The sequence below is a fragment of the Rattus norvegicus genome, chromosome 3 (genome assembly GCF_036323735.1).
Source record: "Rattus norvegicus strain BN/NHsdMcwi chromosome 3, GRCr8, whole genome shotgun sequence".
Classification (NCBI taxonomy): domain Eukaryota; kingdom Metazoa; phylum Chordata; class Mammalia; order Rodentia; family Muridae; genus Rattus; species Rattus norvegicus.
Window position 1 is genome coordinate 77,573,957 of NC_086021.1, and position 22,641 is coordinate 77,596,597.

Sequence of the window (22,641 nt, forward strand, 5' to 3'; positions counted from 1 at the left end):
TCTCTCTCTCTCTCTCTCTCTCTATATATATATATATATATATATATATATATATATTTAAAAAGCACTTAGTGTGATGATTTTTGCCAGCAGCACTTAGTAGGGTTTATATAAATATGAGTGGGTGCAGGAATTCGAGAGTTTCATGCTAGATAAGCTGGGTCAGGAAAAGGAATGCTAAGCATAAGGTAACAACACCATGGTCATCCGGCTGTGACACGGGGAAGGAGCTGTCTGAGCTCACAAAGAATGGGGCTTTGTGAGAATACGCAGTCCTGTTTTATGGCCAGTTTCAGGCAGAGAGAGAGAGAGAGAGAGAGAGAGAGAGAGAGAGAGAGAGAGAGAGAGAGAAAGACTGACTGTTTGGGTTACAGAACCATCCTACAGGCTGTCTGGGTAGACGTAAAAGAACAGGAGAGCTCTTTAGATGGACAGCACCTACCCAGCTCAGGCTGAAGAGGACAGCAGCCACACCCCAGGCCATTTGAGTTCTCTGGATCTCAGCTGTCTGAGCAGAGAGCTCAAGGCCTGTTCTCACCGTGACCGTCATGTGGTTGTAGAATGGACACTAATTTCCTTAACCAAACCACAATCCTGTTTGGTTCGGTTTTGTGGTTTTCTTCTAACACACAACAGGAAGTAGGGCCTAGCATTATGACCACTCTGTAAACATGAGGACTGTGATTACAAAGAGAATAAAACAGTCACCAGAGAGCAACCTTCTACTGGAGAGGACCATCCAGTGGCCATCTGCCCCTCCGGTTACCACAGGAAGTCTAGGAAGGCAGAGCCAGATGGATGGGTACTGGCGGAGAACCCGCTAGAAGCTGGAGCACTGCTCACCCCCTCTGTGACTTACTTCACTTAAGAAATCGGCTTAGTTATTAATTTAAATATTTAATAAACAATTTACTGCTTTCTTGGGCCTTCTAAGATTTGCCAGGCTGAAGACAGGACGGAAAGAGCTTTCATGTCCCGTCTCTGAGGCTTTAGAAGCAACGATTTTGTTTTTCTGAGGATTGGGTTAAAAAGAAGATATTTCCAATTTAGGACCTCTCAGCTAAAAACAAATCTGGTTTCATTTAGAAGAGCTTTCGGTGGGGAAGGAGGATGAGGAGAAGCAGCTGCCTCGGGAGATGAGAGAAAGCCGAAGTATACTACACTCCCAGTAAACCAGACCAGGTCGGGGGGATTTTCTTTTTTAATATTCAAATCGCCTAATTCCTAAATGGTACGGGAGTGGAGCTGGAAAGGAAAGTGCTAATTCAGAGTTTGTGTGTTGGTTGGAAACTCACTGGTAAGATTTATTCTAAATGAGAGCAAAAAGAGTAACAGTACCCTACAGTGTGCATATACAAATGAGTGTTAATACGATTGACCCTCCGTGAGTTTGGGGGTTAGTGCCAAGGCACAGATGACAAAATGCAGGGCAGCCAACTTGTGACCCAACGTCCTGTGGTCCACACATGGTCAACCTAGATCTCCAATGGCGTTTGCTTGGCCTCTTGTATGCATATTCTCTCCATTTTCTCTCTCCACTGAAACATACATGTCTGGTGCCTCCCACGCCCTGTTAGCATATTTCTTTGTGAGTAGCAAGATAAATATAATGACTTTATGTTAAGGCAGAAGCGTCAGGAAGATGATGAAGTAAATGTAATTCTCCCTCATTTAACTTTCAACTCCCGTTCCTGCCCAGATGCTATCTCTGTTATTTTTCAGGGGTGGTTTTTCTATTTTGTCTCCCAAGAAATGCTGTTGAGTTATGCAGCTGCAGAAGGCCGTGTGACCGAGCAGCGCATGGGAAACACTGCGGTCGAGTCGACCTTAATCAAAAGTTCCCATGCTGGTCTTTGTATTATTTCTCCCTCACTACTGGGAGGCTGTGCTTCAGATCCTGGCAGTGGGATGCTGTGGAGAGAGGATTCTTTCCTGGGAGTGCAGAATAATAGATCACTTCCTGCTCAAACAGAATTCCCTTCCTATTGCTTTAAGTAATATCCTGCCGGATCTGTGGTAATTTGAAAATGAAGAAAATTCAAGTATGTTAGGTAAAATCTAGGAACTAGATTTTGCAAATCTTTAAACGTTGAAATCAAATTGCAGAGCTTGATAGGGCTACACGAATAAGGATGTGTGGGCAGGCACCGAGTTCATTTCCTTTTAGTACAGTCCTATGAGGGGGCACTGCCCTGCTCTATGGGATCTCAGGTGGCTTTGGATTGAAGTGACTGTCACTGTATATACCACTAAGAATCTCAAACATCGCCAGTGCAAATGGTAGGAGCCTCAGTCACTGTACAGAATAATTTCAGCGACACCAGAAGAAACATGCATCATAGAATCTGCCATACAGTGAAACTACGATGGTTCTACACCCGAAGAACCCAGGGCTGAAGGCACCAGTAACTCAGCAACAAGAGCCAGCCTCTAAGCCTGGGTCTCTGGCTACAACCAGAGGTTCACTGCAGTCAGACTTGTGCTTCCAGAGACAAAAATCCCTTTAGTTAGAGTGACGCAGAGAAGTGTAGAAGTGAAGCTTCATCAGATAGGTTATTTATATTTGAAATATTGAAAGCATGTATACGTTGCCTTTTCTAGAATCCGAAGTTATAATCAAGAGCCACTTAACTAAAGTGGAGAACACGGGATAAATGCACTATTATAAAAATGGAAATCGGATGTGAAGGAACATTTTACAAAAGAATAGAGCGTTCGCTGTTAATATGAAAAGAGAACAAATACAGCTAATATTGGCCAAGCCGGGGAAACACTCTCTCCATTGTGTATAATCACAGATTGACGTTTCTGAAGTACATGAATTATCTACTGGAATGTTCATACTTTTTGACCTGAACATTTCACAGTTAATTATATATCATAATCACGGGCAAACAAGTTCACGTGGGAAATGAAGCGCAATGTTCGTGTAATTATTTTTTGTAAGGAATATTCAACACAACCTAAATGTCTGTTCAGGATTGAGTAAATAAATTCTAGTATCCTCCATCGACGAGGAAAATGGTGGTTTAGAGCAATGTCTACTGGCATGGACTGATGCTGGTTACATACTTTTATAAAACAGCTTATAGACGGAGGACGTTGCTTTAGAAAAGGGCTGGTCTGAGATGGAATCCGCTTCGGTTCTCAGCAAGGACACCGAGCAGGTGAGCAAGGCAGTGAATTTCAAGCTGTCAAGGAACAGGACCCTTCACATTTCATCCTAGACTCTGAAATAAGTCGCCTCTCCGGGCTGGCTCATTCATCTGTAAAACGAGACAAATATGATTAAAGTCTTTCTGGCTCCAAGTGTAAATGCAGGTTTACAAATGTGCAGAATAGAATGACAGGATACTGCCCATCCTGTGAGTGCCGTGAGTGCAGGTGTGGGAGTGTCAGGGTGTTATCAGACTAGGACAAGTGCTAGCGACCTCCCTGGGAAAGTGTTCTTTCAAGGACAGATTGTGTTTCTGTCCTGTTCTGTTTTTGTTCTGGCTGCTGGTGGTTTACTGCCACACGAGAGTATCACTGTGTCATTATAAAGCCGGAACTTTAATAACTGCAGGATTCAGAATATGTCCAGGCTTTCAAATCTACCAAATTCTACAGAAACAAATAGTTTTAATGACACAAGTACAAAGCTTCTAAAAACAGATTTTGACGTGTTTATGGGCACAGCTTTCAAGAGAATATAATTATTTCACGGAGTAGTAGCATTTGTGTTTTGTGCAGATAAAAACCTCGCCTGTCTTCTGACTCGGTGAAACAGCAGAAACAGCGCAGCCCCAGATCTTAAATCATCCTGGTGCATGCTCTCATTTTGTTTTCCTGCTCTGGCTTTTCTCCACTAGAGGGGATAATGCTTTGTCTCCAGGGAGTCAGAGACTGCCTGTGTGCCTTAGAGAATATAAAGGAGATTAAGTAACATACACACACATAAAGTTATATGTATAGTAATTGACATTAGGTGCTCCATTAAACAATGAAATGCCACAGTGTACCAGTTCTTCAGGACTTGTTGCCATGGATACCCAGTGTGATGGAGATGGGGAAAGAGTTGCTTAGAAATTCAGCAATTTCATTTTGAGGTGATGCGAAAAATAAACTACCCTGAGGTAGGAGCCATTAAACCATTCCTATGTGCATGCGGTTTTCAAAATAGTTAAAACGTAACTGTTTCAAAATGAATATTCATTTGTGGCATTTCCTTATATTGTTTGTTTTATAAGCCAAAGGGTGGGGCAGTTTTAACTTAGCTAGAAAACTATGTGACATATTAGATACATTTGGGAAGCAATATTTTGATCAAAGATGAGTAAAATCCAGCAAATGGTGTGAAACACGGAAGGATGGCAGTCCATCAGGCAGCATGGGTCCCTTAGGCCTCTGAATCGATGGATGACAAAGCAAACCCTGGGACGGAGCTGGTGTAAGACAACTGTCATGTTACACAGGCAGAACACAAGGGGGGAGCTGGGGCTAGGAAGACAGCAGCCAGCAACGTGCTTGCCGGGCAAGCAGGAGGACCTGGGTTTGCATCCCCAGAACCCTTGTGGAAGGTGAGCGCAGCAGTAGGAAGCTGTAATCTTGAACTGGGAGACGGAGACAGGGTGATCCGCATGGCTTGTGGTCAGTCAGCTAAGCTGAAATGCTGAGTTTAGGGTTCAGTACGAGACCCTGTCTCTAAAATAAGCTGGAGAATGATTGGGGAAGACAGGTGCCAGTGACACACACAGACACAGACACAGACACACACAGATACAGACACACACACAGACATACACAGACACAGACACACACAGACACACACACAGACACAGACACACACACACACACACAGACACACACAGAGACACACACAGACACACACACACAGACACACACAGAGACACACACAGACACACACAGATACAGACACACACACACACACAGACACAGACACAGACACACACAGACACACACAGATACAGACACACACACAGACACATACAGACACACACAGAGACACACACAGACACACACACAGACACACACAGATACAGACACACACACAGACACACAGACACACACACACACACACACACATGCATGCACATAGGCACCACGATGTCAGCTAACTGCTTTGATGTTAGTTTATATTTTCCTGGTTCTCTGGGTAGTTTGCAGCCAGTATTAGATGTCTAATGCTATGAAATACCCCTTATCTCACCCCCAACGCACCCCAGTAGAAATCCAATGGATTCTGTATCAAAGGCTGCGGGAAGCGAAAGTGATCATTCACCCCTTTGATCATCAGGGGTCATTTGGAGAATTGGATTGGCTAGGCAGTATCTCCTGCCCTCATTCCTCCATGCATCCCTCTTCAGCTGTATGCTTGGCTGAAGAGGATGGTCTTTCCTAATAGAAGAAGACTGTTTCTTGGTCAAGGATATATGCACAGTCCTCTCTCCTGTTAGATAGAACGAACCTTCAACTCCCAAAGATAGTCTCTAGAAACTAGAAGAACTCTATTTTGGGGCTCCTGAAGGAAGGAGAGTTTACCTAGCTATATTCCTAACCATGTATGCTTTGTCAATAATAGAGACAATTTAAAAATTAGTGCGGATCCATCTGCCACGTGGACACCAAATTTACGAGAGAAGAAAACCAGATCCAGTCATGCCTGTTCTGGACCAGACCTTTGATGACTCTTAATATCTCAGACAAAAATCCCCAGTCAAGGCATTTATTCCTTTAAAAGGTCAACCCCTGTCAAAATGCTTCTTTCTCTGCTCATCAGAGTGAGGCTCAACCTCGCCTCAACCAGTTCAGGTGAGGACAGAGCACTCCCCAGAGAGGTGGAGTGAGTTCTACCTGCTCCCTGGCTGTAGGAAGCTGTCCTTGCAACACCCCTTCTTCACAGCCGTGTTGCTCACTGTTTTATCCTCTTGACAGCAGAGATGGTCATCTGAGAAAAGAAAACTTCAGTCCCGCCCCCCATCCCTTCAAGATCAGCTCATAGACAAATCTGTGGGCCATGTTCTTGATTAATGATTGATGTGGGAAGGGCCCAGCCCACTGTGGAGGGTGCCGTCCCTGGGCACACAGTCTTGGTTTAAGAAAGCAGATCGAACAGGCAATGGAGAACAAGCTAGCAAGTGAGTTCTTCTGTGGGCTCTGCTTAAGTCCCTCCCACAGGGGTTGCCTGGAGCTCCTGCCTTTTGGCCTCCCCCAATGATGGTTGTAGCCTCTAAATCCTTTCTGCCACAACTTGCTTTTGATCACGGTATTTGTGAGAGCATTAGAGAACAAGCTGGAACAACAGCTGCCCTGCCCTCTCTTCCCTGCAGCAGAGCGACATTTTCCCTGCGTGTTTCCATAGTGTTCATCCCTCCGCACAGCCCTTGTCTTGGGGGCTTTTGTATGCCTCTGACCCAACCCGACCCTTCCAGTTAGATGCCCACGGTAGTGTTACGAGGCCAGGATCCCAGGTGGTTGTCCTTGGCTTGAATCCGCCTCACCTGTACTATTTCATCAACCTTGTGACCCAGGGCCGGTTACTTAGCCATTAAATCTCACGTTCTACAAAATGGGTATGTTGGTAGCATTGAATAGGCTTATTAAGAAAACTAAGCTAGCACCCAAGAGGAGCTTAACATAGTGCCTGGCACATAGGAATGTTAAATAAAGGAATCTGGGGATCTGTGTGCAAGGCTAGCCCTTTATCACTCTGCAACCCCCTTTTTCCTTGCCTTTTCGTACTTCCAAACTCCCTGCAGTATTATACTTTACAGATAGTAATAAAGATATTTATTGATTTTAAATTTTATTTATTTATTTATCATTTTCAACCCTAAATAAGTGTTTCTCTCCTAAGTTGGTAAAGGAGACAAACGCAGTTTAGGGATGTTGTGTTTTGGAGACCGTCTCTCTTGTATAGCCCAGGATGGCTCTCAGCCCTTACTTCTCCTGCCTCTGCCACAAGAACCATCACAGGGAGCAGTCTTTTTAAATACTTTGTCTAACTCCCTCCCCCGTATTTTAAGATGAAGAATTGATCTTTTTTTATTTCATTGTATAAATTTATAAGACAATAAATACAGTAACGACGCACTGTTCACTTTTAGGCTCTTTTACTGCTAGAAGCTGATGGGTATCCAGGGCTCTTGTGGAGGGCACGTGTGTGGTCTGAAAGCTGATGAAGTGACAGAGAGAGGGGATGAGCAATGGGGACCTCCGTTTCCAAACTGACTGAAGGCGCAGTAAAATGCGAGGCCAGGGTTTAGCCCAGAGGGAGAGTCCTTCAGGCTAGGGTGAGAATTTAAATATCATAAAATTAAGAGACAGCTGAGAGCAGCCGTGGAGTCTTAAAGCCTAAAAGGGCCTCAGAAGATCAGTCTTCCTAATTAACTACATAGCAAAATGACTGGTGGGCTTATGAAAATATTCTACAAGGATCCTGATAAACTCAGTCCAGAGTAGAACCTGTGTGTGTGTGTGTGTGTGTGTGTGTGTCTGTGAGTGTGTGTGTCTGTGTCTGTGTGTGTGTGTGTCTGTGTGTGTGTGTCTGTGTGTGTGTCTGTGTGTGTGTGTCTGTGAGTGTGTGTGTGTCTGTGTGTCTGTGTCTGTGAGTGTGTGTGTCTGTGTCCGTGTTTGTGTGTCTGTGTGTGTGTCTGTGAGTGTGTGTGTGTCTGTGTGTGTCTGTGTGTGTCTGTGTTTGTGTGTCTGTGTGGGTCTCTGTGTGTATGTGTCTGTGTGTGTGTCTGTGTGTGTGTGTCTGTGTGTGTGTCTGTGTGTGTGTCTGTGTGTGTGTCTGTGTGTGTGTATTGTGTGTCTGTGTGTGTGTATTGTGTGCCTGTGTGTGTGTCTGTGTGTGTGTATTGTGTGTCTGTGTGTGTGTCTATGTGTGTATTGTGTGTGTGTATGTCTGTGTGTGTATGTGTGTGTGTGTGTGTGTGTTCATCCCCCTCACCCCCCCCTACACACACACCCGCTATGAGCAGATACGCTTCATGCAGCAGGGGAAAGGACAGGCATCTGAGAGCTATCAAATCGAGAGAGACTCTAGGTGTGACAGTGATTGCTTGCTAGGTCATTTGGTTATCTGGACACTTGAATTACTTCTGGTTGTGGGAGCTTCCTGTTAAGACATTCTTTCTTCTTTTGAATTGTTCTCTTTAAATTGTCCTATTTGGTTCATATGTAGTATTTGCCTCACCTTAGTTCTGTCTACTGGTTCGTCAGTCTGTTGCACTACATAAATTAGACCGGCTACCTCCTCCCTCTGGCAGCCATTAAATACTGTCTCTGAAGGCAGCCCTGGTGCTCCCTTTTAACTTTATTTTATTATTTAGGCTGCAGAGTGCTAACTCCAGGTTAATTCAGAAGGCAACCACTAAGTGATGAATACATTCTAGACCTGTGCTGAAGTTGGGAGATTCTCAGGGACCATACAGTTGAACTTGTCGAGATAAATTCATAAGTGTTCTTAAAACAGGCAAGGTTCTAAAATTTTGGGTCTTGGATTCCTTATTTTGAAGATACATCTCAGGACAATGTTTGGTTCATAGTAAGCATTCAATTATTTGTCATTTTTTTTTAGATGCTGAGGTGTATGGTCATGATGGGAGCAAAGAGTTTGCGTTACTATTTGAAAGACAAAATTTACCTGGTCCTAAAGTTCCAAAACAGAAATAAACAAATTAACTGATTTGCGCATAAATTTTCTAAATTTTCTAGTGCGTAAAGAACACTTACTTTTTGTACAATTAAATAATTTTGCTCAGTGTCCTGTTGAGCGCCTCCACTCATAAGTTAGTTCGTATTAGCTTCTCTCTGCTGCTATGATAAGAGGACCAGTCACGGCGTTAACAGATTCTGTATGAGCCCCAAAAGATGTCAACGCAGTTGAGCAAGAGCTCAGGAGGTGGAAACAGGGAAAAGCAAGAACAACAAAAAGCAAGAAAGACAAACAGCTCATGTGTATTCTGGGAAAGTGAGTGTGAGTAGAGTGTGAGGAAGGCATGGCTGTGTGGGGCGGTTTACAATAACATGTTAAAATGTGAGCTGTTTGCCAGAGAAGTTACTGTGGTTTCCGAGCTGTGGTGGACATTGGAACAGAGCCGGGACAGCTGTGCCCCTCCTCTCTGCTCCAGGTCTATATCCGCTTTCCCTTTGTGCTTGTTAGCTGGGATGTTTGGTAGCTTGCTTACGTGAACCCATTTAACAGGTATAATTCCAGGCCAGTAAAACCCTTGAGTTTACAGTGAAGGGAGGTAAGCATGGTGGCAGTCTTGTTACTTCAGCCAACTTCATCTCATTTACTCACCAGCTTTTGTGCACACTGAATTGCAATGAACTGAAACTTTAATTAAAAAAGGATTGCAGCAGGTAGATCTCTGTTAAATTAGCTTTGCGTTCTGTAGGAGTGTCACCACCGGAGTACATGGTCAACAGTGAGTTTTCTGACAGAGCTAATTGTGATAACTGACCACGGAGCTTTAGATGGCTGTACTGGGTACATTAGAAACATAACTGCAAAACTGGCTGTAACAGGAGCAGGGTAAGACCTGCACTGAGTGAGGCTGTGTTCCACACATAGAGAGAAAGCACACCCTAGGAGTAAGGAGAAGAACAAAGTGGCAGTAGCATGTGACTCTGTCTGTCTGTCTGTGTATCTGTCTGCCTGACTATATATCTGTGTACCTCTAATTTCTCCTTATTCAGTATTACAGTAGCAAAAATTCATAATATAAAGATCAATGTCCTGCAGATGACCGTTTTTCTAACCATGTTTTGAAACCAAACATGGACATTTGAAGCCGTTCACACACGCTACGACGGTTTCCACCAGCCTTAAATTGGTATCTTGGGATGGCGAGCTCTGCGGCACCTGAAGAGCCTTGTAGCGAAGGGCAGAGGCGGAAGGTGAGGCGGAGAGGGGGATTCTAATGACGGGCTTTTGAATAGTGCCGTTCAATCCCTAAAACAAAAAGCCAGCTCTTTTTTCCCCTAAATAATGTGCTCTCCAGCTTCACCTCTCATCCTGAGAAACATGAAAGAGAAGTGAAAGAGGTGACCCAAATCACAGAGTGCCTTTGATAGGGGGATTGGGCTGTTTTGAACACTTACAATCAAAGGAAGTGCTTTCCCTAATTACGTGAACTATGTGAGATCTCTCAGAATAGCTCTTCCTCCCCAGGATTCCTTGCACTTTAGAAGTTTGCATAAAAGCTCACATGGAGAATCAGATGCAAAGTGTTTGATTCAGATTTTATTAGGCAGAAGCATGCCCACATCTCTCCAGCAGTTTGCTAGCTGCCTAGGTTTCGGACCACTCTACCTGGTTTTGATGTGGCTGGCTTTCAGACCTGCGACACTAGGATCTTTGTCCCATCTTTTTCTTGCAAGAAGCACCAGTCTTTAGGGATGGAAGCTACAAAAATATGCAGAGGATTGTGGAGTTGACGTTTGGTTTTATTCCCCCCTAACCTGAAAGGGGGGTTCCATGCACAAGCTTTGCCTGAAAATGTATGATGTTTGCTGATGTAGCGTGTCAGGGGGCTTGGCTTCTTTATTACGTTCTTTAGTCTATCTTTCATACGGTTTACATGTAAGAATAATTTACTGTGCGATTTGTGTGCAGAATTCGTTGTTTGCTCTCAGAATCTAGGTTAGCAATCTGCTAGAACCCTTAACTCGAATGATAACAGAGTTAACTTCTGGCACTGGGAGAGTGTTCTTAGTGTTGAGGTATAGACGTGATGATATGGATGTGAGGAGAGGATTCCTGCTCCGTTTGGGAAGGCGGGCATTTATCTTGTGGGCCAAGAATAAAAAGAAGCATCTCTTTTCATTCACCTGTCAGGCTGAGTTTTTTTTTTCTATATAAGCAAGTTTATATATGAAGGAGATCATCTACTAATCATATTTAATAGCGAAAAGTGTTTTCTGTCAGCCAGTCAGTGTGTGGCTGTTACTGTGTTTTATAAATTACTTGGCTGAAAGACTGTGTGTTCTAAGAGAGAGGAAAGGAGCAACCCTGAGCAAAAGGAGAAACTTGTACTTTGTTTGTTCAGAATTGAAAGCCCTAGCTGGAACTGTGAACCTGTACAGCATTTCCTAAGAGGCTTGGCTCTTGGGCAACAAGATATAATTTAAGAGGAATCAAAAATGTTCTCCAGCTAGGTAGCATGCACAGGGTTATCAAGCAGTTCCTGTCTGCTTTCATAATCCTCCCGGGCTGCAGGTATGCAGCTTATTTTAAAGACATATAGAAAGTTGACCGTGATAGACTGCATCCCAATCCAGCATTCAGGAAGACTCCTTCATCTACCTGCCCAGACTTGCTGCAAGAGAGAAGGTTGAATATTACTGAGTAGAAGGCATTTAATAATGCTTAAACATTCCTGGGCAAAACCCACCTGCTTTCTTTCTGGTATTTTGAGCCATTAGGAACTTAGTGCCTCATAAATCACAATTCGGCTTTTGGTTCTCAACCAAGGTTCTATCTGAGTCACCCCAGATGGTGAGAACAGAGTTTGTTGCTTAGATTCCACAGGCTCTCTACAAAGTGAGTTCCATGATCCTTACCATCCAGCAGTCCTCCTTAGCAGTTGGCTTATGTAACTTCTGTTAAGGTATTAACCTAGCATGCCTGGAGCCATTCCCAGTGCTGAGTGACATTACTCAGATGGTGTTCTGTCACTTATAAAACTCGGTGGCAGCAATCTCCCCTCTACTAAATGATGGCGTAGGCTCTGTCATGCCCAACATCACAATGGGAAAACCAGAACTTGATCTGAAGTTCTCTGCCCACAGCCCAGCGCTCTATGGTAGGCTCTCCGTGCTGGAGAAGCCCTTTCTTGACTGTGTTTCTCAAGCTTGGGTGTACTCTCGAGCACCCCTGTCCCACAGGGGCATTTTGAGTCTGTTGGAATCCTGGCGGCTAATGATGGGAGCTCAGCGGCCTCCTGGGACGACGCCCATTTCATCTTTGGGAAACTCTAATGTTAATAGCTCTGCTATTCTGAGCTTCTGAACATGCTTTTTGGGTCAAGGAGAGAAGAATTATTGTAATACTGTGATTTAAAAAAAAAAACCCCAACATTAAAATTAGACTCCATGGAAACACTTAAAAAAGTACACATGCTGTGTGCCCATTTGTCCCCTGATTCTTATTTATAAGTGAAAGAACCACATTTACTTTAGCTTTTTAGTTTTTCTGCAATTTTTTCCCGTCTTTTTGTTACTTTTTAGAATCACTCTCAGAAACTAAAAGCGACAGTTTCTTAGTACAGGAAATTAATGTGGGTATAACAGTAGCAGAAAAGTAGATTTCTAAGAAACATATTTTGTGTCAGACATTAGTGTATAGGGTCTTTTTTTATTACTTGTTCATGGTGACTGTGATGGTTACAACCCTATCTGTCACCTCATCCATGTCACCTCATCTGTCCATGTCACGTGTACCTTCCAGGTTCTTATGTTAAGAGGTGACGACATTGCGGCAAAAGTCTGTGTAAATCTAACTCACCAGCTTGTAGCATCGCAGAATTGCTTTGTTTTTCTTTCACTGTTTTCAATTATACTGTTACCTTTTACCATAACAATGGAAGCTTTGAAAAGAGTGCTACCAGGTAACTGTGTGATCTGGTTTGGATCTTGACTGTGGTGGCGGCCACCAAATACACACAGGGAACAAAGGGTGCAAGGCACACACCAGTGCAAGGGAACGAGAGGAACCCTCCCAGGGTCATCGGACCTTATCATCCAACTGGAAATACAGAGCTTCTTTGCGTGGTTTCTGAGTATAGTAACCCACAGTCATCTTAAAACAAACAAAGCTATGAGGTCGTGATATTTTATATGCACAGACCTGTATCTGTATAGCTTGAGTTTCAGAAAGCATCTTTCCATGTAGCTGTATGTAGAACTACCTCATTCCATTTTTTTAAAATAACCTTCAAATTTTTACTTACGTACTATCTGCTTGCCTTATTTTACAAAGTCGTATTCCTGTCCATTACATAATAAATAGTAGACACATGAAATTGCATTTATCATAGTCTTCAGAGAAGCTTCTATCGATGTTCAAGACCGTAAAGAGAAATGCAGTTAAAATAAGAGGCCAGTGTGGAATTCAACAGAACTATGCAGCTTCCGCATCGGAAATGTAACGTCTACTGAATTGGCCTTACTAGCTGATTGGGGACAGTGAGAGGAATGCTAAGTATACATAAGGACAATAACAGAAACAGTCAAATCTGAGGAATTCGTCATCAAAGATGGGGGAGGGGGTCCAGCACTCAATTTTAGCACACCCCTGTAATCCTTCCTGTAAAGGCTGAGACTTCTGGAAGGATCATAGGCTGGAGGCCAGTCTGAGTCACATAGTAAGACCCATTTCAACAAAATAAAACAAGCAGACAAAAAAAGAGCATTAAGTTATATATTGAATATATCAATCTAACTGATATATGATTGGAGATATAGGAGGAAGAAACAAGAAGGGAGGGGCAAGAGAGAAAGAGAAGATGGGCAGGAAAAATATTGAAAAGGAAACGATGACTTTAGATTCCCTCACTTTGGTGGAAAGCACGCAGCTGGTGCAAACAAGCTCAGCAAACCCCAGGCAGGGTAAGTGTAAAGGAAAAAAAGTGTCGTACCCAGTTACCGCCGTTATGCCATGCCCACTTACTGCCAAGTCAAATTTATAAGAAACATATTTAAAGAGAAATTAAACATAAAGAGAAAATGAAATTTAAAGAGAAGACATAACAACCTGCTGGGGGGGAAATAACGCATTGCATCAAGGAAGACCATGCAGGTCATGGTAACTGCTCATCAGAACCAGTGGAGGCCAGAAGCAGCCAAGGAGCAGCTGACTGCTAAAGGGAAGCCAGGGGCTGCCAATCAGAATTCTATATCCAGCCAGGATATCCTGGAAAATGAGGGTGCGATGTGGGACAGTGACTTTTTAGACAAAATCTGAGATCATTTACCGCCAGCAGGTCTTCACTACAAGAGATGATGAAGTGTGGTATGTTTGAGGGTAAATATAAATGTATTTTTTATCTCACTAATTGCTTCAAAAGAACACTAACTGCTCAAAATTTGATTTGTAGTGTTATAGTAGGGTTTTATAGTGCACGTCCATCAGAATATATAACAGGAAGCCACAAAGTAGACTTCAATAATGTTGGAGTCTTAGAGCAGCTACTGAACAACCCCCCATAACAAGTCAAAAGCAGAGACAGAACAAGCCAGTAAAAATGAAATGTTAAAGAACAAAACAAAACAACCAACAAGGAAGCCCAGGTAAATCAAATGAAAAGACAGAATCATGGACTTAAACCCAACAACACACAGAACCGTGTTCAGTGCTTTAGATCACAGTGCAGGGACTGTGGTCTGGATCCAGCTATGTGTTGTCTATAGAAGTTAGGTATAAGACACAGGCTGCTAGAAAGTATGCAGACGGAAAGCATCATGAAGGGTCACACACAGAATCTCAACCACCAAGAGCCAAGAGTTTTGTCAAAGATAGCATGAATGACGTAAGTGAATTACTTATTAAGTATAGTAGTCATTAATGTCTGATCTCAGAACTTCTAAACTAAGCAAACACGTGTAATGGAATTCAGCCAGAAGCAAACAAGCCCACAGTTGTGTTTGTGAACTGCATTCTGCTGTATTTACTTACTGTTATTAATTTGGATAGGCCTCACTATGCCATCCAGATTAGTCTCTAGCTCCAAGAGTCAGCTGTCACCCCTCCCTCTCCTCAGACTCCTAAGTAACTGGAACCATGCAGATATCCACCAGGCCTGGTTTATATTTGTATATTTTAAGTGTCTCCCTTTGAGCAACTTGGAACATGATCCTCAACACCAATAAAATACACGTTCTTATCAGGCGCCATGGAATAGTCTTCGGATAGACCCTACGATGGACTAATACTTCTCAATAACTCCCCGTCTTCTGCATGGCATCAACCACAAAACCTATAGTCAACGTTTTCTCCTGGCAGTGGAATTCCAAATGTTTTTCTCTCTAAGATCAAGAGTAAGACAAGACCATATGTCCTCACCATCTCTGTTCAGGGTGGTAGAGGAGGTTTTAGTGCACCGAGATCAAAGACATCAAAGGCATAAAGACTAGAGAGGCCAGAGTAAAGTTGTATTTGCAGACCAACTCATTGTGCCTGTGTAGAAAAACATCTAGAGAAGCCTGTAAACGGTTCTGTGGGTCAGCCTTTTCCTTTCTAGTTGGTGTCTTCTCAAGCCCAGCACTTTAAAGTTTGTGAAAGTCCAATTTATCTTTTCCTTTTCCTTATACTCCGTGTGTTATCTAAGAAGCCCTTGCCTAGCTCGGGTTATCAAGAGTTAGTCTTAAATTTTCTTCAGAAAGTTTTGTTAGTTTTAGCTCATACTTTTATGCTTGTGATCTATATGTTATTTCTTAGGTTTATCTGAGGAAGGATATATATATATATATATATATATATATATATATATATATATATATATATGCATGCTTCAAAAGATGTCTGAGATGTGGACTTTTTAAAACAGATTTATTTACTTTTATTTTATGTGTATAGGCATTTTGTTGGCATATATATCTGTGAACCCCATGTGTGCAGTGCCCACGGAGGCCAGAAGAAGACATTAAAATACTGGAACCAGAGTTACAGAGAGTTGTGAACAACCACGTGGGGGCCGGGAATTGAACCTGTGTCCTCTAGGAGAGCAGTACCCTGCTCTAAACCACTGAGGCATCTCTTCAGCCTGGAATATGAAGTTTTTGTTTGATGCTGTTCCTACCCCAAACACAACATAATGAGCAACGCAGTGTGTACAGCTAGACATCATGTCGTAGCCTTTCTGAAACATGAATCTGACACATAGACATCTCCTATCATTAATGCAAAAGGGTCTATGAAGTATTTTGTTAATATGATTTTATCTTAACCTCTAAAAATATAAACTCGGTCAAGAAGCATCCAGGGCTGGTGAGATGACTGTGAAGTCATCTAAAGGTACCTGCTGCCAAGCCATTCACCCTGAGTTCTGTCACCAGAGCCGCAAAATGGAAGGGGAGAACCAAATTCCCAAGTTGTCCTCTGACCCCCACATATGTACTCCCCGACACACATACAATAAATAAATATAACAAAAATTCTTTTGAAGTGGTATTCATAATCAGCCTCACAAAAGTTTTAAAAAAATTGTTTTTCCTTTGAGTCTGGGGATGTCACTCATTGCAGAGCGCCGTCTTGGTCATACAAAGCCTAGCTTTGGCTCTCACACAGAAAATAGTTTTTTGTCATTTTTATTTAGTCCGTTATTTTCCCAAAGATAATGCTGAAAATTAAAAGAAAATGATATTTTTTATAATTTAAAAATTGTAGTTTATTGTTTCATATGTTCCATTTAACCCCTTGATGCCCATTTGCTAACCTGTGTCTCCTGCTAACATTGTGCAATACCTAGTGGGCTTGACAAGCTTACCCTTAAGTGGACATGTTGGCTGCTCTACTCAGAAGTGATTTAGTGTCCTCCCTACCTGCTGGGTCATAAAGACTTCTGAGAACTTTCTGTTAAAATGTTAGGCTACAAGAGGCAGGGTGCCGAGTGGCTTTGGTACAGGCATGGGTACAGAGCCTTCTCTGAATTTTACTGTTCCAAAGGAATGAAGCGTTGAGCTTTCTTCTCTCCAGTGCTCAGGTGTACAATGTGGGTAGCCCTTTAAGGTCTGTGCTGAGAAATGAAGACGAGTAAGACTTCCCTCTCACCTCAAGCCATCTTTTCTGTCCTGCTGGTGGGTCTTGGATGCAGTGTGCACATGGTTTGATAAGAAATGCATCAGGTCTGTTGATCTCCATGGGCTATCACCACTTGTATCTCATGCATCGTCGTTTGCCTGAGTGCTTAGTGCCTGTGACTGGGTAACACTGGGACACTATATCAGAATTTTGTCCATCAACCACTGGAAATAATTCATAAGCAGTCCCCTCAATCTTTCATTTATCATTATATGGATAGTGTTCTGTTGGCCGATTCTGACAAAGATGTTTTAGAGAACACATTTAAGGTAACACAAAGGATTCTGCCATGGTGGGGGCTACAGATTACTTCAGAAAAAAAAAATACAAAGAGGAGATTCGCTTAGTTATTTGGGTTATAAAATCAACCAACAAAAAAGTCGACCACAAAAGGTATAGATCCATAGGGACCAATTGAAAATACTTAATAATTTTCAAATATTAATAGGAAATATTAACCGGCTGGGACCTACAATAGGAATAATTACATATGAGTTAAGTAATTTGTTTCAAACATCACAAGAAGATTCAAATTCAAACAATCCAAGATGTCAAACAACTGAAGCAGAAAAAGTTCACTTTTGTAGAACGAAGACTGCAAAATGCATATGTGGATGGCATTGATTCTAAACTTGATTGTATTTTGGTCATTTTGTCTTCAACTCATTCTCCTACTGGGCTTATTATGCAAAGACAAGATAGTATTATGGAATGGAATTTTTTTTTCTTAGCTGATTTCTCCAAAAATATGCATGCACACCAACTTCAAAAGGGCTATCCCAAATGGTTGATCACACAAAAAGACTGTATAGACAACACAGAGACTAGATAGCAAATGCTACGGATAGCTTTTTTTCAGGATAACCATTTTTCCCCTTGGACCCGGAACAAGAATTCTTTGCCCCAATTCAGTAGAAAGTAGTTATAAGGAGAGCATCATCCTGATCCCTTAAATTGGGGCAGATGCTATTGGTTGTTTGATGTATATGGTTATTATCATTTTGGGGAGGTGGTTGTTTTGCTTAATTATTGTATACCATTAGGAATTTAAGGGTTTTTTGTTTTTATTGTATATTGATAAGAATTTAAGGTTGTTTTGTTTGAATTATTGTATATTAATAGATACTTAGGGTTGTTTTGTTAGACTATTGTATATACGCTGTTTATTTAAAATGATAGAACATTCTGGTTTTATGGTTCTTATGATTTTTATTGTATGTAGATTGTTAATCTTAGGGGGAAAGACAACTTTTAAACACAAAGAGGGATAAGAAGTTGAAATTTCTGGTTGTCATGTGATTCAGACTCATGTGATGTTTTCCTAAAGCAAGACCCATGAAAGGGCATGGGATGTTTGGAGAGAGCATAAGTAGAACTCAACAGACAGGGCAGGGCACTTGCAAAGGTAGATTTGCAATGCTTCAGTGGTCTTGCATCTTTGTTGATCTTCACTTTGTTGTGAGAGGCCACCAGAGAACTTCTCAAGGCATTCTTCTGGTCCTGGTTGCTCCCGCTGACTTATGCAGATTCAGTGGAAGCCTGGCAGTTTCTGCTGGATTGTGCACACTGCTGATTTGTGTTTGGTATCCTGACACTACTGAACTGGACTGCTGGTATCCTAACAACAAAGCGGGACTGAAGAAAAGGTTATCCAGAGACTGCCCCACCTGGGGATCCATCCCACATTCAGCCACCAAACCCAGTCACTATTGCTGATGACCAAGAAGGTCTTGCTGACAGGAGCCTGATATGGATGTCTCCTGAGAGGCTCCACCAGAGCCTTACTGATATAGATGAGGATGCTTGCAGCTAACCATTGAACTGAGCACAGGGACCCCAATGGATGAGTTAGAGAAAGGAGTGAAGGAGCTGAAGGGGTTTGCAACCCCATAGGAAGAACAACAATATCAACCAACCAGAACCCCTAGAGATCCCAGAGACTAAGCCACCAACCAGTGAGTACACATAGAGGGACCCTTGGCTTCAGCCAAATATGTAGCAAGAGGATGGCACTCTCTGGCGTCAATAGGAAGAGAAGCTCTTGGTCCTGTGAAGGCTCATCTCAGTGTAGGGAAATGCCAGGGCATTGAGGTAATAAAATAAAATAAAATAAAAAACAGAGATTGGGATCATCCCAAAGACCAAAGAACTACTTCTAAACAGGTCCACATCCCTTGTCCTATTTACCACCTTTTTTCCCTACCTTTAGACAGTGGGCTAGATGAGAGGCTGGAAAGGCTTTGAAGGTTTTGAAAAATCTAAGCCTACACATAGACATAGGCACAATATAGGAATAAATATGTATATTTGTTCTTGTTTATCAGATTGAATGTGATCATCATATATCAGAGTTTCCTGGCACTTTGCAGGCATGGACTTACTCAGAGTTGTGTTCTTGGGGTACATCATACTTTAAAAAGTATCACATCCTTTTAAACATATTAGAACTTCCAATTATGAGGGTGGGGGACATAAGGAACATATGACTGCTACAAGGGTCCTGGAACACAAAGAAGACAGTAAGGAAGCATTGTTAAAAGTCGCAATAAAGGGGCCAGAGTGGTGGCTCTGTAATAAAGCCCTTGCATTAGCATGCAGGCCTAGCAAGGCCCTGAGTTTGATCACCAGAACTGGCAGAGAGTCTAAATAAAGCCTAAACTTCAAGATGTAGTAATGTTCTGTAGTGGCAGAAGATGTAGCGGTGTGGGAATTGAGTGGTAGGGATGAGAGGACTAAAATTTCTACAAAATAGAAAGACTATTTAAAAATATGGTCTAAGAAAAACAAATTTTGGTATCATCATTCTGTGGATTCGAATCCACAGTGTTTAGAAAGGCTGACAGTCTCAGTTGGTGTTTGGCCTGTCCTAGAGGTGGCCAATCTTCCATGACCATTGATTCTACCTTAATTAGACACATGCATCTTATGTGGCATTTCACTGCATGTCCCTATGGCTTCTGGGGGTTAATGATATTTTCTCTGAGCTGAAAAAATGACTCAATCAGTAAAGTGCCTGTGACCACCTGGGTCTGATTCTCAGACCCCACAAATAGGAGACTCCCAGCTCTGGTGGCACTTGTAATCTCAGCACTGAAGAGATAAAAACTGGTGAATCTCGCAGTCTTGCTGGCTGGCCAGCCTATCCTAGTCTACTTGGTGAGCTCATGAGAGACCCTGTCTCAAAAGATGTAGATGTTGCCTGGGAAATAACGCCTAAGGTTATTACCATCTGGTTTTCACTCCACATGTGCTTCTGCACACATACACAGGGACACAAAGAGATAATTTAGTTTGAGGCTGGGTCTCATGTAGCCTAGGCTGGCCCTGAACAAATCCACTATGTAGGTGAGGAGAACCATGAACTCTTGATCCTTCTGCCCCCACCCCTCAAGGTCTCACTGTCCCTGGCTTATCTTATGCTTTAATTGTTATGCTTAGTGTTTCCATATCCTTAAACATTCATCATTTCATGATGAATAAGATCTCATGACTCATATTCACAACTGGAAAAATAACTCAAAGATATATTTCTTGTCGACTTTGAATGCATAATATAGGACTTAATTTAGGGACCCATTTGGTCAAACCGTTGCAACAGAAACCTCACTCAGGAGCGCATAGAGAAGACAGTGCGTGCCTTGGTTAAGTTTCTATTACTGTAATAAAACACTGTGACTAAAAACAGTTTGAGAAAGGAAGGGTTTATTTCATATTACAGTCCACTGAGTCGGGGTGGAAACCCTGAGGCAGGTGCTAATGTATAGACCAACACTGCTTATTGACTTGTCCTCCTCACTTGCTAAATTTGCTTTCTCAAATACACTCCAGGACTACCTGCCGGAGATGACACTAGGCCAGTTCAATGGGGACATATTCTTATTAGAGGTTACCACTTCTCAGATGACCATAGCTTGTATCAAGTTCACAAAATATCAGCCAACTTGACACACAGACACATTCCTTTCTCATTTGTCTCCATGACGTGATATTGACATCCCACTATAAAACACAACCTAACTTTTAACGTATGTCTTTACATTTTAAATACTTTAAAAGTTTAGTTCTTATCTTTTTAATAACCAAAAGTCTGTCCAAAAATCTGAAGTGTCTTAACTGGGCTCATGTAGAACCAAGAACAAGTCACATACTTCTTATTTCAAAGAAAAGGGAGAACCAGAGCACAGTTACAGTCAGAGAGAGGCAAAAATCAATCCCAGTGGTGTAAATCCTCAGTGTCTTGCATCTGGGACTCCCTCACAATCCTCTGGGCTCCAAAGCGCTTGGACAGCTCCAACTCTTTGGGTCTGCCATCTGCAGCAAGCACGACTTGCCTCCTAGGTTCCACTGGAAAGCCCCACTCTACACTGCCCTTGGTGGTCACCCCTGGTCTTGGCATCTCCAGTGTGCAGGAGGCTCTTCGAGGTTGATCTTCGTCATTGGCTCCCTGGTCTCCTGCCTCATGGGTCTGTGACCTTGTTTTTCCATCAATTTGTAGCTCTAGCTGATGTTCTGTGTGTCTGAGTTCAGGTCTGTACATTTTTGGAAGGTTTCTCTGCTCACTGTTGCCAGCAGCTGACATTAAGGAGAAGGCGTACCTATGTGAAGTTCACATGAGAGTTTGGCGTTGTTTCAAGTTGACAGTGGCTTTTCTTATCTCCCACGGAAAGAGTGAAGTTGTGATTTTAAAGATAGCAAGATGACAAAGACAGAGTATTATTGATGGAGTGGAAGTTTAGCTCAAAACCTTTCCAACTCCAGAGCCTACTAGGCTGCAGTCCAGTGGCACCAAGTCCTGGCTGCATAGCAGACTCACCTGGCGAGCCTCCAAGATGCTCCGACCATTACCAAATATATCAGACTAAAGTCAGAATACTAGTGTGAAAAGACCTTAGGCCATTCACTCTGTCCTTCTCCCCTAAGCACCAGAGCCATAATGAGAACGTATGCCTCTCGATTCTCGCTCTGCAGTGCTTTTCATCCCCAGACTCAGCAAATGAGCTAGAGATTTAGTATGAGCCAAGACCTTGGTATGTGTGGAACCACAGGGGAGTTTGTTTACTCGCTTTGATGTAGAAATGTATGGGCCCAGCATCTATGTGATTCTCAGAGTCTGTACTCGTGTTTTATAGCTCTGAGGCCAGACGTCTGGTTGACTCTCAGTCTCCTTGTGCAGGTTGTTTTATCTCTTTGTTCCTTATTTTCTTTGTGATAAATTGAAGATAATGATACTTAAGTCATGGATCAAACAAGTTAATGCAAGCAGAATGGCTTGATCATGCTCATACGTAGGAAATGTTCCACACATGATAGCTACTGTAACGTATGGATAAGAATACACTCAGCTTACAACTTCCGAAACTCAGTAGTTAACCACATTTGTGGATTGCAGAAGGATTTTAGTAATGAAACTGTAACTGGGTTCATGTGAGACAAACGCCATAGCATCTCTTTCTGTAGGCTCTTAGCAGAATCTATATTCTCCTGCATCCCAGCCGACCATCTTCCTGGGATCATGTTGAACCTTTAAAACCTAGCTCAGTGCAGCCACTTCTGTATATCTTCCTAAATGTCTTGGGAAGGTTAGAATGTTGCATCAGTAGTTCTCAGGTTATATTCCCACAGCCGTCCCTGTGTCTTGGGAGCCAGATGCAGTCAAGAAGCAGAAATACAGATGATCTTGATCCATGGATGCATGATAAAAACACACCCAGGAGGCTCAGTATGCTTTGTAGACGGTAGCAACGAGCTTCTGTTTAACCTTCCCAGCAACCAACTTGAAATATCTGGCACAATGTTTGTTAAAATAGCCACTGAAACAATGAGATTAAAAACAA

General features: G+C 42.5%; 1 protein-coding gene across 2 annotated transcripts in view; it reads left to right on the forward strand.

Annotated features, from left to right (window-relative positions):
* Map3k20 (mitogen-activated protein kinase kinase kinase 20) overlaps positions 1 to 22,641 on the forward strand; it is a 159,395-nt gene that overhangs the window by 35,811 nt on the left and 100,943 nt on the right. The window lies entirely within an intron of this gene.